Source organism: Saimiri boliviensis, chromosome 12 (genome assembly GCF_048565385.1).
Source record: "Saimiri boliviensis isolate mSaiBol1 chromosome 12, mSaiBol1.pri, whole genome shotgun sequence".
Lineage (NCBI taxonomy): Eukaryota > Metazoa > Chordata > Mammalia > Primates > Cebidae > Saimiri > Saimiri boliviensis.
In genome coordinates this window covers 28297851-28315741 of record NC_133460.1, presented here as the reverse complement: position 1 = coordinate 28315741, position 17891 = coordinate 28297851, and the positions used below count along the sequence as shown (strand labels likewise).

The following is a 17891-nucleotide window of genomic DNA, read 5'->3' as shown; positions in this document are numbered from 1 at the left end:
TCTAGAAATCACAAAAGGATGGTGATTTTGGGAACAAAGTTCTTGAACTAGCACTGTCAGTAGTAACCGGCTGTTACTGTAAGATTTAGAGATATATTTTTAGGTGCCAGTATACTTATAAAGAATGTTAGAGCACATTATGTGGTTTTATAGTTGGTTTAATTCCCCAACTAAATTGCCCTTAGCAAGATATTACTATTTTTTATTCCTTTAATTTATTTATTGAACATTGTTATTCCTTTGCTTAGTAATGTACTACACAGTGGCAATTACAGTGCTGCAAGATAAGTAAAAAAAACAAAAACAAAAACAAAAAAACAGCTGACTAAGCCTTATAAGAGGAGGAATCATGTCTGTTTTATGTACCATTGGATAGTCAGTACATGGCACATAACCACATCATCATTAAGTGATTTTTGAGTGAACATTGCTCAAGACCTGCAGAGCAGCTGTGGTGTGTGCTGAGTCTACTGGAAGTTGAACTGGGACACTTCATGCAGCCTGATGAGTAGGGATCGAGGGTTACATACACAAGGGAACTCACAGATCAAGTTCTGAAGAGAACATTGTAGTTACCCTGGCAGAGAACAAAGAGGACACAAAGGATTCGCAGAGGAATAGAAACCTGGAAGGAATGCCTGTAAGAGAGATTGGCGGTACTGATTTGGTAGAGTTGTATATTGTAAGGGTATGGAGGAGTGTCGGGGGCTGAGGGCTGGGGGATGTGGTGGCAGTAGTAGAGGCCTCAGCAGATGTCAAATCACAAAAAGTCTTTTGTTACTAATTTTATCCTATTAAATGAGGATTTTTTTGGGGTTTTTAAGCAGAGAGAATAGCAAGGTCATTTGGTTTTAGAAGTTAATCTGAGCTAGGCATGGTGGCAGATGTCTGTAGTCCCAGCTACTGGGCAAACTGAGGTGGGGGATGGCATGAGCCCAAGAGTTGGAAGCTGCAGTGAGCAATGATCACACCACTGCAGTCCAGCCTGGACAACAGAGTAAGACCTTGTCTCTAAAAAAGAAAAGTCTGAAATACCTCTCAAAGTCTTAAAAAAAAAAAAAAAGTTCTTTCAAGCACATATTTTTATAAAAGTGACCATTTACTAGGCTCTACAGCAAGTTCTTATGCATTTCAAATAAAATCAACCATGTTTTCTGGCAAAAAAGCGTGTGTATTGGAAATGAATAACAACTATATACATTAGGAAATTTAAAAATACACTTTTAAATTCCACAGATTAAATATAAAATAATCAAATTAGTGAACACCTAGAAGAAAACAATAGAGAAAACAACAGCTGGAGCAACATAGTGAGACCCCACCTCTACAAAAAAAAAAAAAAAATCAAAATTAGCCCAGCACAGTGGTGTCCTCCTGTAGTGCAGCTACTCAGAAAGCTGAGGTGGGAGGATTACTTGAACCTGGAAAGTTGAGGCTGCAGTCAGCCATGATCACACCATTCATTACATTTTAGACTGGGCTACAGAGCAGAAAACCTTATTTCAAAAAAAAACAAAAAAAACCCTAGGACATATTAAAACTTGTGTGAAACCTTGAAGCCTTAAATATTCTTTTTTTTTTTTGAAACGGACTTTCACAATCATTGCCCAGGCTGGAGTGCAGTAGCGCAATCTTGGCTCACTGCATCCTCTGCCTCCCGGGTTCAAGCTAGTCTCCTGCCTCAGCCTCCTGAGTAGATGGGATTACGGACTTGCACCAACATGCCTGGCTAATTTTTTGTATTTTTAATAGAGATGGGGTTTCATCATGTTGGCCAGGCTGTTTTAAAAGAAATTTAGGCTGGGCGCGGTGGCTCACGCCTGGAATCCCAGCACTTTGGGAGGCCGAGGCAAGCAGATCATGAGGTCAAGAGATCGAGACCATCCTGGCCAACATGGTGAAACCCTGTCTCTACTAAAAATACAAAAAAAATTATCTGGGCATGGTGGCGCACACCTGTAGTCCCAGCTACTCCGGAAGCTGAGGCAGGAGAATTGCTTTTGAACCCGGGAGGTGGAAGTTGCAGTGAGCCAAGGTCGCACCACTGCACTCTAGCCTGACACCTGGTGATGGAGTGAGACTCTGTCTCAAATAAATAAATAAATAAATAAATAAATATGAATAAGCTAATCTACATTAAGGGAAGAATGCAGTAAATTCAAGTGAAATAAAATAGATGATAAAGATAAAAGGTAACATATCTAGAGTTTTTACTGTATACCGGGCACTGTTTTATGTTCTTTACAAAGATTATTTCATTTAATCTTCACAAAGCCATATGAGGTGGGCATTGTTGTTATGTACACTTTACCAATGAGGAAACTTAGGCACAGAGAGAAACTTACCCAGGTCTCTAGCTAATAAGTGATAGAATTGAGGTTTGAAGTGATTTTTTTTTTTTTTAAAGATACCATTGAAGAGGATTAACAAAGCTGAAAAGTTGAAGTTGTTTTTTATGAAAAGGCTAATAAACTATTTGAAAGATTGATCAAGAAAAAATATAAAGTATAAATAATACTGAGGATACGAAAGGAAGATATAGAAGAAAGTTTTTAAAATAAAATAAGTTGAATCACTTTTTCTAATAAATTTTATAATTAAATGGCAGTTTTCTAGGTAATTATAACAATAAAAATTGACTCAGTATATAGAAAACTTGGATATTTCTGTAACTATTAGAGAAATAGGATTTGTAATTAAAAGAGCCACCCGCTTTCATACACTTAAAGATAAGCCTTTGGCCTAGATGATCTTTTTTTGTTTTTTAAGAAAAAATTCTCTTCAGAGGCTTCATTTATTACATGAAGAATTAGGAAAAACTTTGTTCCACCATTTTAGGCTATTTTTACATTAGGAAAAATATTGCACATTTTTTTCATTCATATTTGGCTCAGAAATATTGCACATTTATGAAAATTTTCTAGGGGCAAACTTCAACTTATTTGCAAAATAATAATGCTAGCCGTGGAGATGGCATTGTAAACCAAAAGGCAGAATGACTAAAGAAACTATTTGAAAATTTAACAGTTGTCTCTTCAGTATCCTTCCTGCTCCAAGATTTTGCTGTGGTGAGTTTTCCAGATGTTAGACTTGGAAAAGCTCATTGTCTTTCAGACATACCCCTTCTGAGTCGTGTGATTTGGTGGTTTCTTCATCCAAAACATACCGTCCTCTCTAAAACTCCCTGATCTCAGATTTAACTTTTCAGTTTCTTTTTCCAAGTTGTTGTCAGTGGTTTAATGGCTGTATCTGAGCCCCTTAAACAGGCGTCCCCAAACTTTACACAGGGGGCCAGTTAACTGTCCCTCAGACCGTTGGAGGGCCACCATATACTGTGCTCCTCTCACTGACCACCAATGAAAGAGGTGCCCCTTCCTGAAGTGCTGGCGGGGGGCTGGATAAATGGCCTCAGGGGGCCGCATGCGGCATAGTTTGGGGACTCCTGCCCTAAAAGGTAAAGACGCATCCAAGCTATTCTGAGATTCCCTCCAGGCAGGGGAATGACTATCTGGGTCTGCGATTATGTCGTCTTCATCAAGTTCTTTAACCAGAGAGGCTTCAGGTTTCAGACACACAGAAGCATAATTCTGGCCACATAAAAAACAAAAACCTCAAAGTTTCTTCTGTCTTCCACTCAATCAAAGTCTCCTTCAAATCTTTAAAGTTTTTCTTGCAACTTCGGGACACACCTACACTGAACTAGAGACTGACCTAGACTCTTGGTTTAATTTGGCAAATTTTCTCCTAAAATGCTCTGCACTTTTCTTACTTATGCCTACCAGAGTTATTTCTGACCTACTGTATTTACTTTCAGAATTTTCTGAAGCTTTTAATCTTTCAGGCAAAGTGCTCTTTGAAGAACTCTTGAGTATTTACTTTCTGTAAAGGAGTTCACAGGTAACCGCTTTCTCCTGGCTCTCTAGTTTGCAGTTGCCTAACTGCTCAGTGACATCTACTACTGTCTGTTCTTTGTCTTTGTGTTTGGAGTTAGCTTTGTGACCAACTTTGTTTTTCATTATGCCTTTTTGGTGCAGCTGTGGTCTAATACTTGTTGAATTTGGTTTGTTTCCTGGTAGAATGGAGGAAATAAAGTCTTGTTCATTATCACTGCTACTGTCACTATGAGTGCTAGAAGAACTAGATTCATACTGCTTTTCAAAGTGGCTGGGATTGTGGATATCTGATGTTTTAATGGCTTTACTGCATAACTGTACTTCTCCAGAATGGCCACCTTGTTCTTCCTTTAGCAGTTGAAAATCGGGATGCTGCTCTGGAACTCATACTAGAGTTTTGAGAATTTGTACTTCAAAAAACTTAGATGCTTGATAACAAAAATTGCTGCAAAAAGACTTTCTTTCAGTAATATCATAAACTTTATTGGTTTTGGTAGAAGTTTTTATTTAATTCCTAGCTTCTTGTGACTTAAAGGATAACCACAGAGTTTGAGAATAGAACGTTCATTCACTACATCGTTGTAGTGAGCAGGTGTAATGAACTTTTCCTTTTAGAAGCATCTTGGTGTTTCAAAGTATTTGTCTGTTCAGTACCTTCAGTGAGTAGCAGGGAGCCCCAGTCTTGCAGCTCGCAGAGCGCAGCCCAGCATAGTCAGCTGTGGGAAGAGTAGTCTGCAGGACCGGGACCAGCTCCAGTGTCTTCCCCCAAGGCCCCGTCCCCCTGCACCCAGGTGATCTTAAGCGTGAATTATTTCAAACTATCCAGGTGATAGATATGACCAGATTTATACCGGCTGTTCAGAGAATAGCAAATTAAGGAAAGTTCCGCAGTTTATTGTGACTAGTATATATCCTTGATACCAAAACCAAGCATGGATAATATCAAATAAATTATAGGCCAGTCTTGCTTATGTATACAAATCCACTAGTATGTTTAAATATTTTATATGTCTGTATCTCACGTCTACAATGCTGACTGTAATACAGTTCTGACAGAGTTAGCAGGAGACTCCACAGGTTTAAGGGCACAGTTCCCAGTGAGACTGCCCTTGTTGCAGTGCCAGTTAAAAGTGTGGTGGTCCCCAGACCACCTGTGCTTCTGATTAACTGGCTGCAAATCTAGGGTTTCCCATGAATCCCCTCAAATTTGATAATTCATAAAGTGACTGAACTTGGGAAAGTGGTATACTTAAGTTATACTTTTATTACGAAGAATACAGATTAGGGAACAGCCAAATGAGATACAGGAGACTGGGAGAGTTCCTAATATGGACTTCTGTGCTCTTTTCTGCTGGAATCAGGGTTTATCATTCTCTTTACCCATCAGTATGCTCACCAACCAGGAAGCCTACCTGAGCCATGGTGTATGGAGATTTTATATGTAAGTGTAACTGAATAATTAGCCATGTAATTGAACTCAAACCTTCAGTGTTCTCTCCTCCCTTCCTTAGAGGTTTAACTGGCTCAAACTCCATCCTTCTACACATGGTGGTCTTTCTGATGAGCAGATCCCATTCTGAGTCATCTTGTTAGCATCAATCGGGAATGATCCATGAGGCTTATGAGTCACAAAGGCACTCTTACTACTGAGGAGATTCCATGAGTTAGAGGTTCTCTACCAGGAACTAGCGTCAAAGACTGGATACACTATTTATTATACAATAATGACAAATTGAAATTATCTCAGGAATCCAAGAATAGTGTTTTAATTGTCATTGCTGCATAACGTCTATCCCAAAACTTAATGAGGTGAAACCTTAACTTAGAAGAATTCAGGAGTAGCTTACTGGATGTGGTTCTAATCTTTATGTCTCACAAAGTTGCAGTCAGGAAGTTAGCAGGGGGTACAGTCATTTGAAGCCTAACTAGGGGAGAATACACCTCCAAGGTGGGACACTCACATGGCAGTTGGCAGGAGGCCTCAGTTCTTCACGCCACGGGCCTTCCCAGACTCCTTGAGTGTCCTCACACTGTGACAGCTAGCTTTCTCCAGAACTAGTGATCCCAAAAAAGCAAGGAGAAAGCTGCAGTGCCTTTTAAGACCTAGTCATTACTTTTTCTTTCTTCTTCTTCTTTTTTTTTTTAATTAAATTGAGATGGAGTCTCACTCTGTTGACCATGCTGGTCTCAAACTCCTGGTCTCAAGCAGTCCTCCTGCCTCTTTCTCCCAAAGTGCTAGAATTATAGGCAGAAGCCTGTAGTTTTTCCTTTATCTTGTTTCTTAGAAGGAAGTCATTCAGTTTAGCCTATACTCAAAGAATTTAGTTTCCACCTCTTAAAGAGAAGAGTATGAAAGAATTTGTGGGTGGGCATTTTAAAAAACCACCACAGATGGTTTACTCTTCAAGATAGTTCTTAATATGAATTAGTATTAATTTATTCATTCATTTGCACATTGAAGGAGAAAAACTCTGATCATATCACTAGATGGAGCAAAAGCAGCTGATGAAATTCAACTCCATAATAAAACCTCTCAGTAAACTAAGAAGGGAAATTCCTTAATATGATAAAGAGTTTCATTAAATTTATAATTAATTTAGGAACAACCAACATACCTAATATGAAGGCTTTCTGTACATAATATGATTCATCTTTTTATTTGTTAAACTTACTCTTTTGCGTATCTTACTTTTTTGTGTATCTTTTTTTTTTTTTTTTTTGAGACAGAGTTTTCACTCTTGTTACCCAGGCTGGAGTGCAATGGTGCGATCTCGGCTTACTGCAACCTCCGCCTCCTGGGCTCAGGCAGTTCTCCTGCCTCAGCCTCCTGAGTAGCTGGGATTACAGGCACACGCCACCACGCCCAGCTAATTTTTTGTATTTTTAGTAGAGACGGGGTTTCACCATGTTGACCAGGATGGTCTCGATCTCTTGACCTCGTGATCCACCCACCTCGGCCTCCCAAAGTGCTGGGATTACAGGCTTGAGCTACCGCGCCCGTCCGTGTTCTTCAATATTTTTAAATTGTGCTTATATTAGTGTTTCACATTTAAAATTGCAAAATGATAAAATCAAAGATGAAGACTGGAGCAATTAGGCAAGGAAAAGAAATAAAAGGCATCTAAATTGGAAAGGAGGAAGTCGAATTGCCGTGATCATATATATAGAAAACCCTAAAAGCTTCACCATAAAACTCTTGGAACTGATAAATGAATTTAGCAAGGTTGCAGGATACAAAATCAACATACAAAAATTAGTAGTGTTTCTATACAGCAATAATGAATTAGCAGAAAAAGAAATGAAGAAGGTAATCTGTTTACAAAAGCTACCAAAAAAGGGAATGCATTTGACTAAGGAGGTGAGGAAGACCTTAAAACACAGATGAGGAAATTGAAGAGAGTGCCAAAAAATGGAAAGACATCCATATTCAAGGATTTGAAGAATTAATACTGTGAAAATGACCATACTATCAACAGCAAGTAACAGATTGAATGAAATCCCTATCAGAATACCAGGGATAATCTTCACAGAAATAGAAAAAATAATCCTAAAATTAATTTGGGACCACAAAGGATTGCAAATGCCAAAGCAGTTCTGAGCCAAAAGGACAAAGCTACAGGCGTCACATTACCAGACTTCAAGATATACTGCAGCGGCCGGGCGCGGTGGCTCAAGCCTGTAATCCCAGCACTTTGGGAGGCCGAGGCGGGTGGATCACGAGGTCAAGAGATCGAGACCATCCTGGTCAACATGGTGAAACCCCGTCTCTACTAAAAATACAAAAAATTAGCTGGGCATGGTGGCGCGTGCCTGTGATCCCAGCTACTCAGGAGGCTGAGGCAGGAGAATTGCCTAAACCCAGGAGGTGGAGGGTGCGGTGAGCCGAGATCGTGCCATTGCACTCCAGCCTGGGTAACAAGAGCGAAACTCCGTCTCAAAAAAAAAAAAAAAAAAAAAAAAAAAAAAGATATACTGCAAAGCTACAGTAACCAAAATAGCATGGTGCTGACATAAAACCAGATAGTAGACCACTTGAACAGAATAGAGAACCTAGAAATAAGTTTACATGTTTATAGCCAGCTGGCAAAGGCACCAAGAACATACTTTGAGGAAAAGACAGTCTTCAATAAATGTCGCTGGGAAAACTGGATATACATATACAGAGTGAAACTGCACCCTTGTCTTTCACCATATACAAAAATAAACTCAAAATGGATTAAAGACTTAAATGTAAGACAAAGGCACTAAATACAAAGTGAATACTCTATTTTATTTTATTATTTCTTTAAAAGAATAGAGAGATGGCATCTTACTACATTTCTCAGTCTGGTCTTGAAATCCAGGGCTCAAGTGATCCTCCTGCTTTGGCCTTTAAAGTGCTGGGATTGCAGGTGTGAGCCACCAACTCCCAGACAGATACTGTATTTTCAGCCCATGTTTGCCTACAATATGAAGAGGTTGCTATATTTATTTCTAAGAAGAGGCTGGGAGCAGTGACTCACACCTGTAATCCCAGCACTCTGAGAGGTTGAGGTGGTGGATCACCTGAGGTCAGGAGTTCAAGACCAGCCTGGCCAATATGGCAAAACCTCGCCTCTACTGAAAATACAAAAATTAGCTGGGTGTGGTAGTCCCAGCTACTTGGGAGGCTGAGGCAGGAGAATCACTTGAACCTGGGGGGCAGAGGTTGCAGTGAGCCGAGATTGCGCCATTGCACTCCAGCCTGGGTGACAGAGCGACACTTGGTCTTTGGGAAAAAAAAAAAAAAAAAAAAAAACCTAAAAGGAAAGCAAGGACAAGTAAATGTTAAATCCATTTTGTGCCATAGAACTTCTTATAACGCTAAACATTTTAACCTGAAAAGATGTTTTGACGCAGAATAAAGAAAATGAAGTATGTTTCGTTCACAAGAGGACAGACTTCCTGGGCTCCCAAGTTCTTGAGCTTCATGTGCATACAGCAGGAATCTGTCATCTTGAGGTAGTTCTTTCTTAAACCTATGGGTTTGTAAGGTTTTACTTGCCCATGCTGTTGTTTTTGGGTCATGGTTGTCGGGAAAAATTGTAAGAAATCTATTTTAACACCTTCTTCCCTTATTCAGGGAATTGGAGACTTAAATATTACATACACGTACTACCTTTGAACCTTTAGTATGTTGTCTGAGTACTGAAAGATTGCAGTTGAGTTTAGAATGTGCTTTGAAGTTCCCTTTTTCAGACCACATTGTACGAAAGAAAGACTGCATTTTCTTTTTGTCTGTAATTATTTCCATAATTATTTAACTTGGTATAACATGTGGTACTGGAAAAGCATAACCCAAGCCATTGTTTGCCTTAAGCAGTATTTTAGATTTGGGGATGTGGTGTTTACTTATACAAGCCTTTCTTAAGCCTTTTAATTTATATCTCGAACTTGAGGATATCCCCGAAAACAGTGGAAACTTTTTCCTCACAAGATCTTGACACAAATCAGAGATGGAAGTGAGCAAAAGGAAGTGGTGTGGTTTTTATATCATTTCAGTTGTGCTGAGATAAGGAAATGGGATAGTTTATCCACTGTCAGCTCTTTTGGGAACGTCTGGTTTGTATATAAAAGGAAAAGGAATTGGCATAATGTTTTAATTCCTTCTGCTCTATTCTGTCATTCCCTCAACAAATATTTATTTAGTATCAACTATGTGCCAAGCACTGTTCCAGGTGCTAAAAACATAAAGTGAGTGAAAGGGACTAACCCTCCTGTCCTCATGGAGCATATATTCTGGAGCAGGTGGCAGGCAATAAACAAAATACAGAGTAAACTATATATTAAATTATATAGCATGGCACATGCTGAAGAGAAAGAAACAGCCAGAAAGCAGAGGCGTGCTAGGCATGGGGATGGGATTACAGTTTTAAATAGGGTGGGCAGGAAGTCTGTAAATAAGAAAGGGATTTCGAGTAAGTGCTTGGAAGGGGCAAGGCAGCAGTCCTGGGGAAGATCATTACAGGCAGAGGGACCTGCACGTGCCAGGGTCCTGCAGCAGGACTGTAAGCGGCATGTGCAAAGAACACTACTGGCCGGAGAAGGAGGGAGGGGAACTGGTGGACCACTGGAGACTTTAGCTTTTAGTCTGTGAGTTGGAGCACTGTTGGAGGGATGTGAATGAGATGTGATATGGTTTAACCTGCTTTCTTGTCGGATTACTCGCTGCTGTGTTGCAAATCCATGGTGGGCACCGGTGGAAACAGGAGGCTAGTTAGGAAGCCCTTTCAGCAATCTAGGCGAAGGGATTAGTGGCTTGGTCCAGAGCGAGCCATAGAAGTAGTAGGAAGTGTGTGGGTTCTGGATAGATTCTGCAGGTAGAACCAGTGGATTTGATGATAGTGAGAATGTGAGGAGGACAGAGGGAGTTGTCAATAACGACTTGAGATTTTAGGCCTGGTTACATCTGTGTCGTGATATTCTAAAAATGAGAAGAAAAAAAGATTTTGGATCTTGAACTTTTAAGATTTTATAGCAATAAAGAGGCTGTTAAGGGAGGTGGGAAAGACTCAGGATCTAGCAAATTTGGGAGGGATGAGGCAAGGAGAGATCAGAAGTGACAAATTGTATAGCTGCTGATAACATTAAGTCAATTTTTATACTATTTAAGTTGTTTTTTTCCTCTCCTTTGAGGGAGTCTTGCTCTGTCACCGAAGCTGGAATGCAGTGGCACAGTCTCTGCTCACTGCAACCTCCACCTCCCAGGTTCAAACAATTCTTCTGCCTCAGCCTCAAGTAGCTGGGATCACAGGCACCCACCAACACGCCCAGCTAATTTCTGTATTTTTAGTAGCCATGAGGTTTCACTGTGTTGGCTAGGCTGTTCTCAAATTCCCCACTTCAAGTGATCAGCCTGCCTCAGCCTCCCGAAAGTGTTGGGATTGCAGGTGAGATCAACTACGTGGGCCAAGCTGTTTTAAAAATAGCACTTTCTTATACCAGCCAGAGTTTTCTTTTCAGATGTATCAAGTATATTTTCTGATAAGATATTTATTTGCCTTTATTCAGAATTGCTAATTTTATGTTAATCTAACCAAGAATACTCAAGTGTGCCTTTCTTTTTAACCCTCATATTAGCTATATTAACTGGAATATTTTTGGTTGTAACAGCAAAACTGACTCTCTCTGACCTAAAAAATGGAAACTTATTAGCTCTTAACTGAAGAGTCCCAAAGTAATTCAGGCTTCAGACAAGGTTACTTGAGCAGCTCATCAGTGTCTCCTGGGATCTGGCTTCTTTCAGTCTCCTGGCTCTGCCTTCTGGTTCCCCTTCTGGGCCCAACATAGCTGCCAGCAGCTTCTGGGACTGCCTTATTCATATTGAATCTCAGAGAGTGACTTTGTCACTGCAGGGCCAGTGAAAGTCCTGAGACTATTAGACCAGCTCACCCCTGAACATTTAGGCATGGAAGATAGAATATGCTTAGCATAGGATAGAGCCTGTACTCCTGAGATCTTAGGGATATCGTTGTACCCTGAATTAAAAAAAATTTAAATAATTAAGTATATAGAAATAAATGATTTTTTTAATATGTATATATTTTTTATTGCACTGTAGGTTCTGGGGTACATGTGCAGAACATGCAGGATTGTTGCATAGGTACATACACGGCAATGTGGTTTGCTGCCTCTATCCCCCCATCATCTATATCTGGCATTTCTCCCCATGTTATCCCTGTCCAACTCCCTACCCCCTGCTGTCCCTCCCCTAGTCCCCCTTGAAAGATCCCAGTGTGTGATGCTCCCCTCCTTGTATTCTCATTGTTCAACACCTGCCTATGAGTGAGAACATGCAGTGTTTGATTTTCTGTTCTTGTGTCAGTTTGCTGAAAATGATGGTTTCTAGATTCATCCATATCCCTACAAAGGACACGAACTCATAATTTTTTACGGCTGCATAATATTCCACGGTGTGTATGTGCCACATTTTCCTTGTCCAATCTGTCATTGATGGGCATTTGGGTTAGTTCCAGGTCTTCGCTATTGTAAACAGTGCTGCAGTGAACATACGTATGCATGTGTCTTTAATAACAGAATGATTTATAATCCTTTGGATATATACCCAGTAATGGGATGGCTGGGTCAAATGGAATTTCTATTTCTAGGTCCTTGAGGAAATGCCACACTGTCTTCCACAATGGTTGAACTAATTTACACTCCCATCAACAGTGTAAAAGTGTTCCTATTTCTCCACATCCTCTCCAGCATCTGTTGTCTCCAGATTTTTTAATGATTGCCATTCTAACTGGTATGAGATGGTATCTCAGTGTGGTTTTGATTTGCATTTCTCTAATGACCAGTGATGATGAGCATTTTTTCATGTTTTTTGGCCTCCTATATGTCTTCTTTTGAAAAGTGTCTTTTCATGCCCTTTGCCCACTTTTGAATGAGTTTGTTTGTTTCTTGTAAATCTGTTTTAGTTTTTTTGTAGATTCTGGATATTAGCCTTGTGTCAGATGGGCAGACTGCAAAAAAATTTTTCCCATTTTGTTGGTTGCCAGTTCACTGTAATGATAGTTTCTTTTCCTGTACAGAAGCTCTGGAGTTTAATTAGATCCCATTTGTCTATTTTGGCTTTTGTTGCCAATGCTTCTGTTGTTTTAGTCACGAAGTCCTTGCCTGTGCCTATGTCCTGAATGGTTTTACCTGGATTTTCATCTAGGGTTTTTATGGTGTTAGGCCTTATGTTTAAGTCTTTAATCCATCTGGAGTTAATTTTAGTGTAAGGTGTCAGGTTCTGCTTTCTGCATATGGCTAGCCAATTTTCCCAACACCGTTTATTAAACAGGGAATTTTTTCCCCACTGCTTGTTTTGGTCAGGTTTGTCAAAGATCAGATGGTGGTAGATATGTTGTGTTGCCTCTGAGGCCTCTGTTCTGTTCCATAGATATCTGTTTTGGTACCAGTACCATGCTGTTTTGATGACTGTAGCCTTGTAGTATAGTTTGAAGTCAGGTAGCATGATGCCCCCAGCTTTGTTCTTTTTGCTTAGAATTGTCTTGGCTATGTGGGCTCTCTTTTGGTTCCATATGAAGTTTAAGGTGTTTTTTTCCAGTTTTGTGAAGAAGGTCATTGGTAGCTTGATGGGAATAGCATTGAATCTATAAATTACTTTGGGCAGTATGGCCATTTTCACAATATTGATTCTTCCTAACCATGAGCATGGAATGTTTTTCCATCTGTTTTTTCCATCTTACTTCTTTAAGTCTGTTACTGGTGTATAGGAATGCTTGTGACTTTTGCAATTGATTTTGTATCCTGAGACTTTGCTGAAGTTGCTTATCAGTTTGAGGAGATTTTGGGCTGAGACGATGCGGTCTTCTAAATATACAGTCACGTCATCTGCAAATAGAAACAATTTGACTTCCTCCTTTCCTAATTGAATACCCTTTATTTCTTTTTTTTGCCTGATTGCTCTGGCTAGAACTTCCAATACTATATTGAATAGGAGTGGTGATAGAGGGCGTCCTTGTCTAGTGCCAGATTTCAAAGGGAATGCTTCCAGTTTTTGCCCATTCAATATGATATTGGCTGTGGGTTTGTCGTAAATAGCTTTTATTACTTTGAGATACGTTCTGTTGATACCTAGTTTCTTGAGAGTTTTAGCATAAAGGTTGTTGAATTTTGTCAAAAGCCTGCTCTGCATCTATTGAGATAATTGTGTGGTTTTTGTCTTTGGTTCTGTTAATGTGGTGGATTATGTTTATAGACTTGTGTATGTTGAACCAGCATTGCATCCCTGGAATGCAGCCTACTTGATCGTGATGGATAAGCTTTTTGATGCACTGTTGCAATCGGTTTGCCAGTATTTTACTGAAGATTTTTGCATCTATGTTCATCATGGATATTGGCCTGAAGTTTTCTTTTCTTGTTGAGTCTCTGCCGGGTTTTGGTATCAGTATGATGTTGTTCTCATAAAATGATTTGGGAAGGATTCCCTCTTTTTGGATTGTTTGGAATAGTTTCAAAAGGAGTGGTACCAACTCTTTGTATGTCTGGTAGAGTCTGTGAACCCATCTGGACCTGGGCTTTTTTTGTTGGTAGGCTGTTAATTGCTGCCTTAACTTCAGCCCTTGTTATTGACCTATTCAGGGATTTGACTTCTTCCTGGTTTAGGCTTGGGAGGGTGCATGTTTCCAGGAATTTATTCATTTCTTCTAGATTTACTGGTTTGTTTGCATAGACTTGTTTGTAGTAATCTCTGATGGTAGTTTATATTTCTCTGGAATCAGTGGTGATATCCCCTTTGTCATTTTTTATTGTATCTGTTTGATTCTTCTCTCTTTTCTATTTATCTGGCTAGCGGTCTGTCTATTTTGTGGATCTTTTCAAAAAATCAGCCCCTGGATTTATTGATTTTTTTTTTGAAGGGTTTCTTGTGTCTCTATCACCTTCAGTTCTGCTCTGATCTTAGTTCTATTTCTTGTCATCTGCTAGCTTTTGAGCTTTTTTGATCTTGCTCCTCTAGTCCTTTCAATTTTGATGATAGGGTTTTGATTTTAGATCCTTCCTTGCTTCTCATATGGACATTTATTGTTATAAATTTTCCTCTAGACACTACTTTAAATGTGTCCCAGAGATTCTGGTACGTGTGTCTTCATTCTTGTTGGTTTTGAAGAACTCCTTTATTTCTGCATTTATTTCATTATTTATCCAGTCAACATTCAAGAGCCAGTGTTCAGTTTCCAAGAAGTTGGGCAGTTCTGAGTTTCTTAATCCTGTGTTCTAATTTGATTGCACTGTGGTCTGAGAGACTGTTTGTTATGATTTTCATTCTTTGGCATTTGCTGAGGAGTGATTTACTTCCAATTATGTGGTCAATATTAGAGTATGTATGATGTGGTTCTGAGAAGAATGTATATTCTGTGGATTTAGGGTGGAGAGTTCTGTACATGTCTGTTAGGTTTGGTTGGTCTAGATCTGAGTTAAAGTCCTGGATGTCCTTGTTAATTTTCTGTCTTGTTGATCTATCTAATATTGACAGTGGAGGGTCACAGTCTCCCACTGTTATTGTGTAGGAGTCTTAAGTCTCTTTGTAGGTTGTTAAGAAGTTGCTTTATGTATCTGGGTGCTCCTGTATTGGGTGCATATATATTTAGGATCGTTAGCTCTTCTTGTTGCATTGATCCTTTTACAATTATGTAATGTTCTTCTTTGTCTCTTTTGAACTTTGTTGGTTGAAAGTCTGTTTTATCACAGACTAAGATTGCAACTCCTGCTTTTTTTTTTTTTTTTGCTCTCCATTTGCTTTTAAATCTTCCTTCATCCCTTTATTTTGAGCCTATGTGTGTCCTTGCATGTGAGACGGGTTTCCTGGATTCAGCACACCAGTGGTTTTTGACTTTTTATCCAATTTGCCTGTCCGTGTCTTTTGAATGGGGCATTTAGCCCATTTACGTTTAAGTTTAATATTGTTATGTGTGAATTTGATCCTGCCATTTTGATAGTAGCTGGTTGTTTTGCCCATTAGTTGACCCAGTTTCTTCATTGTGTCGATGTTCTTTATCATTTGTTTTGTTTTTCGAGTGGCTGGTACTGGTTGTTACTTTCTATGTTTATTGCTTCTTTTAGGAGCTTTTGTAAGGGAGGCCTGGTGGTGGTGAAATCCCTGAGCAACTGCTTGTTCATAAAGGATTTTATTTCTCCTTCGTTTGTGAAGCTTAGTTTGGCTGGATATGAAATTCTAGGTTGAAAGTTCTTGTAAGGATGTTGAATATTGGCCCCCACTCTCTTCGGGCTTACAGGGTTTCTGCTGAGAGATCCGCTGTGAGTCTGATGGACTTCCCTTTGTGGGTAACCTCACTTATCTCTCTGGCTGCCCTTGGCATTTTTTTCTTTATTTCAACCCTGTTGAATCTGACGATTATGTGTCTTGGGGTTGCTCTTCTTGTGGAATATCTTTGTGGTGTTCCCTGTATTTCCTGGATCTGAATATTTGCCTGACTTGCTAGGTTGGGGAAGTTCTCCTGGATAATATCTTAAAGAGTATTTTCTCTCTCCATTGCATTCAGGTACACCTATCAAACATAGATTAGTCTTTTCACACAATCCCGTATTTCTTAGGGGCTTTATTTCTTTTCACTCTTTTTTCTCTGATCTTGCTTTCTTGCTTTATTTCATTGAGTTGATCTTCAGTCTCTGATACCCTTTCTTCTGCTTGGTTGATTCGGCTGTTGAAACTTTTGTATGCTTTGCAGTGTTCTCATGTTGTCTTTTTCAGCTCCATCAATTCATTTATATTCTTCTCTAAGCTGTTTATTCTCATTAGCATTTCATCTAACTTTTTTCAAGGTTCTTAGTTTCTTTGCATTGGGGTAGAACATGTTCTTTTAGCTCAGAGAAGTTTGTTATTACCTTCTTTGTGAAGCTTGTTTCTATCAATTGATCAGATTCATTCTCCATCCAGCCTTGTTCCCTTGCTGGTGAGGAGTTGTGATCCCTTGGAGCAGGAGAGGCGTTCTGGTTTTGGCGGTTTTCATCCTTTTTGTGCTTGTTTTTTCCCATCTTTGTGGATTTATCTACCTGTGGTCTTTGTGGTTGGTGACTTTCGGATGGGGTCTCTGAGTGGACGTCCTTTTTGTTGATGATGACTTTATTTCTGATTTTTAGTTTTCCTTCTAACAAGCCCTTCTGCTGTAGGACTTCTGGAGGTCCATTCCAGCCCCTGCTTGCCTGGGCATCACCTGCAGTGGCTGCCCAACAGTAAGGGTTGCTGCCAGTTTCTTCTTCTGTTATCTTTATCCCAGAAAGATAACCTGCCAGATGTCAGCCTGAGCTCTTCTTTATGAGGTGTCTCTTTTTATATACGGGGTCTGGGAGCTGTTTGAGGAGACAGTCTGTCCCTTAAAGGAGCTCAAGTGCTGAGCTATGGGCAGGTACATTAAAGTCTGCTGCAGTGGATCTCATTGTTCCGTTCAGAGCTGCCAGGCAGGTACTTTTAAGTCTGTTGCAGTGGAGCTCATAACTGCCTTGTTTTCCCAGGTGCTCTCTCCTGAGAAGGTGGGGCTTTATTTATAAGTTCCTGACATGCTGCTGCCTTTTTTCAGAGATGCCCTGCCTAGTGAGGAGGTAGCCTAGTCACGGTCTGCCAGTAGAGGCGTTGCTGAGCTGCTGTAGGTTCTGCCCAGCTGCTGTGTGAACTTCCTTGCGGTTTTGTTTATAGAGGTGTAGTTCGAACTGCCTTAGTAATGGCAGTCTTCCTCTGTAATGGGGGACTGCCTGGGTAATGGAGGACTGCCTTGGTAGTGGTGGACTGCCTCGGTAATGGTGGATGCCCTTTCCCCTACAGAGCAGGACTGTCTGGGGTCCAGCTGTGCTTGCTCTGAAACTCTAAATCCAGGGCATTTCAGATTGCTGGTCTTCGTGGGGATGGAACATGCCAAGCCAGATCACCTGGCTCCCTGTTTCAGCTCCCATTTTTTCAATTAAACAGGCAACTCTGTTTCCCAGGTGTTCCAGGTGCCAGTTGAAACGGCCGCCCGGATTTGTCAGTTTTTGTGCAGAGACCCACTGTGCTGGCTGAAACAGCCATGCTGGAGACTCCTGGCACTTTTCCACCTGGGAATCTCCTGGTCTGTGGGCAGCAAAAACTCATTTGAAAATGCGGTGATCACTCACCCTCTGCATTCTTGCTGGGAACTGCACCCCAGAGCTGTTCCTATTCTGCCATCTTCTATCATCTCTCCCAATGATTGATTTTTAAAAATTGCTTTTGCATGGTACAAGCACCATGGTTAACACAGCAAAAACAATTCCTTTTTAAAGTGGTCAGGTGGTAAGGGAAAAAAAGTAAAATTGTATTCAGACATTAGAAAATCAAGATAATTTTTCTTCTTATAGATTTAGTATTGTTGCCACTTGACCAGCTGGAACTACAAAGGAAACTTTAGATAATAATGAAGTATGGTAGTTACATATACTAGTCAAGAATCAGTGTTTCTAAGAAGTTGACAAAACCAAGGAGTTGACAAAAAGAAA

At 40.0% G+C, this 17891-nt stretch overlaps 1 protein-coding gene and 1 pseudogene across 2 annotated transcripts in view; one reads left to right on the top strand and one right to left on the bottom strand.

The window, feature by feature from the left end:
* BMPR1A (bone morphogenetic protein receptor type 1A) overlaps positions 1-17891 on the top strand; it is a 167626-nt gene that overhangs the window by 89917 nt on the left and 59818 nt on the right. The window lies entirely within an intron of this gene.
* On the bottom strand, positions 548-8939 carry LOC104651735 (putative RNA polymerase II subunit B1 CTD phosphatase RPAP2 pseudogene; annotated as a pseudogene).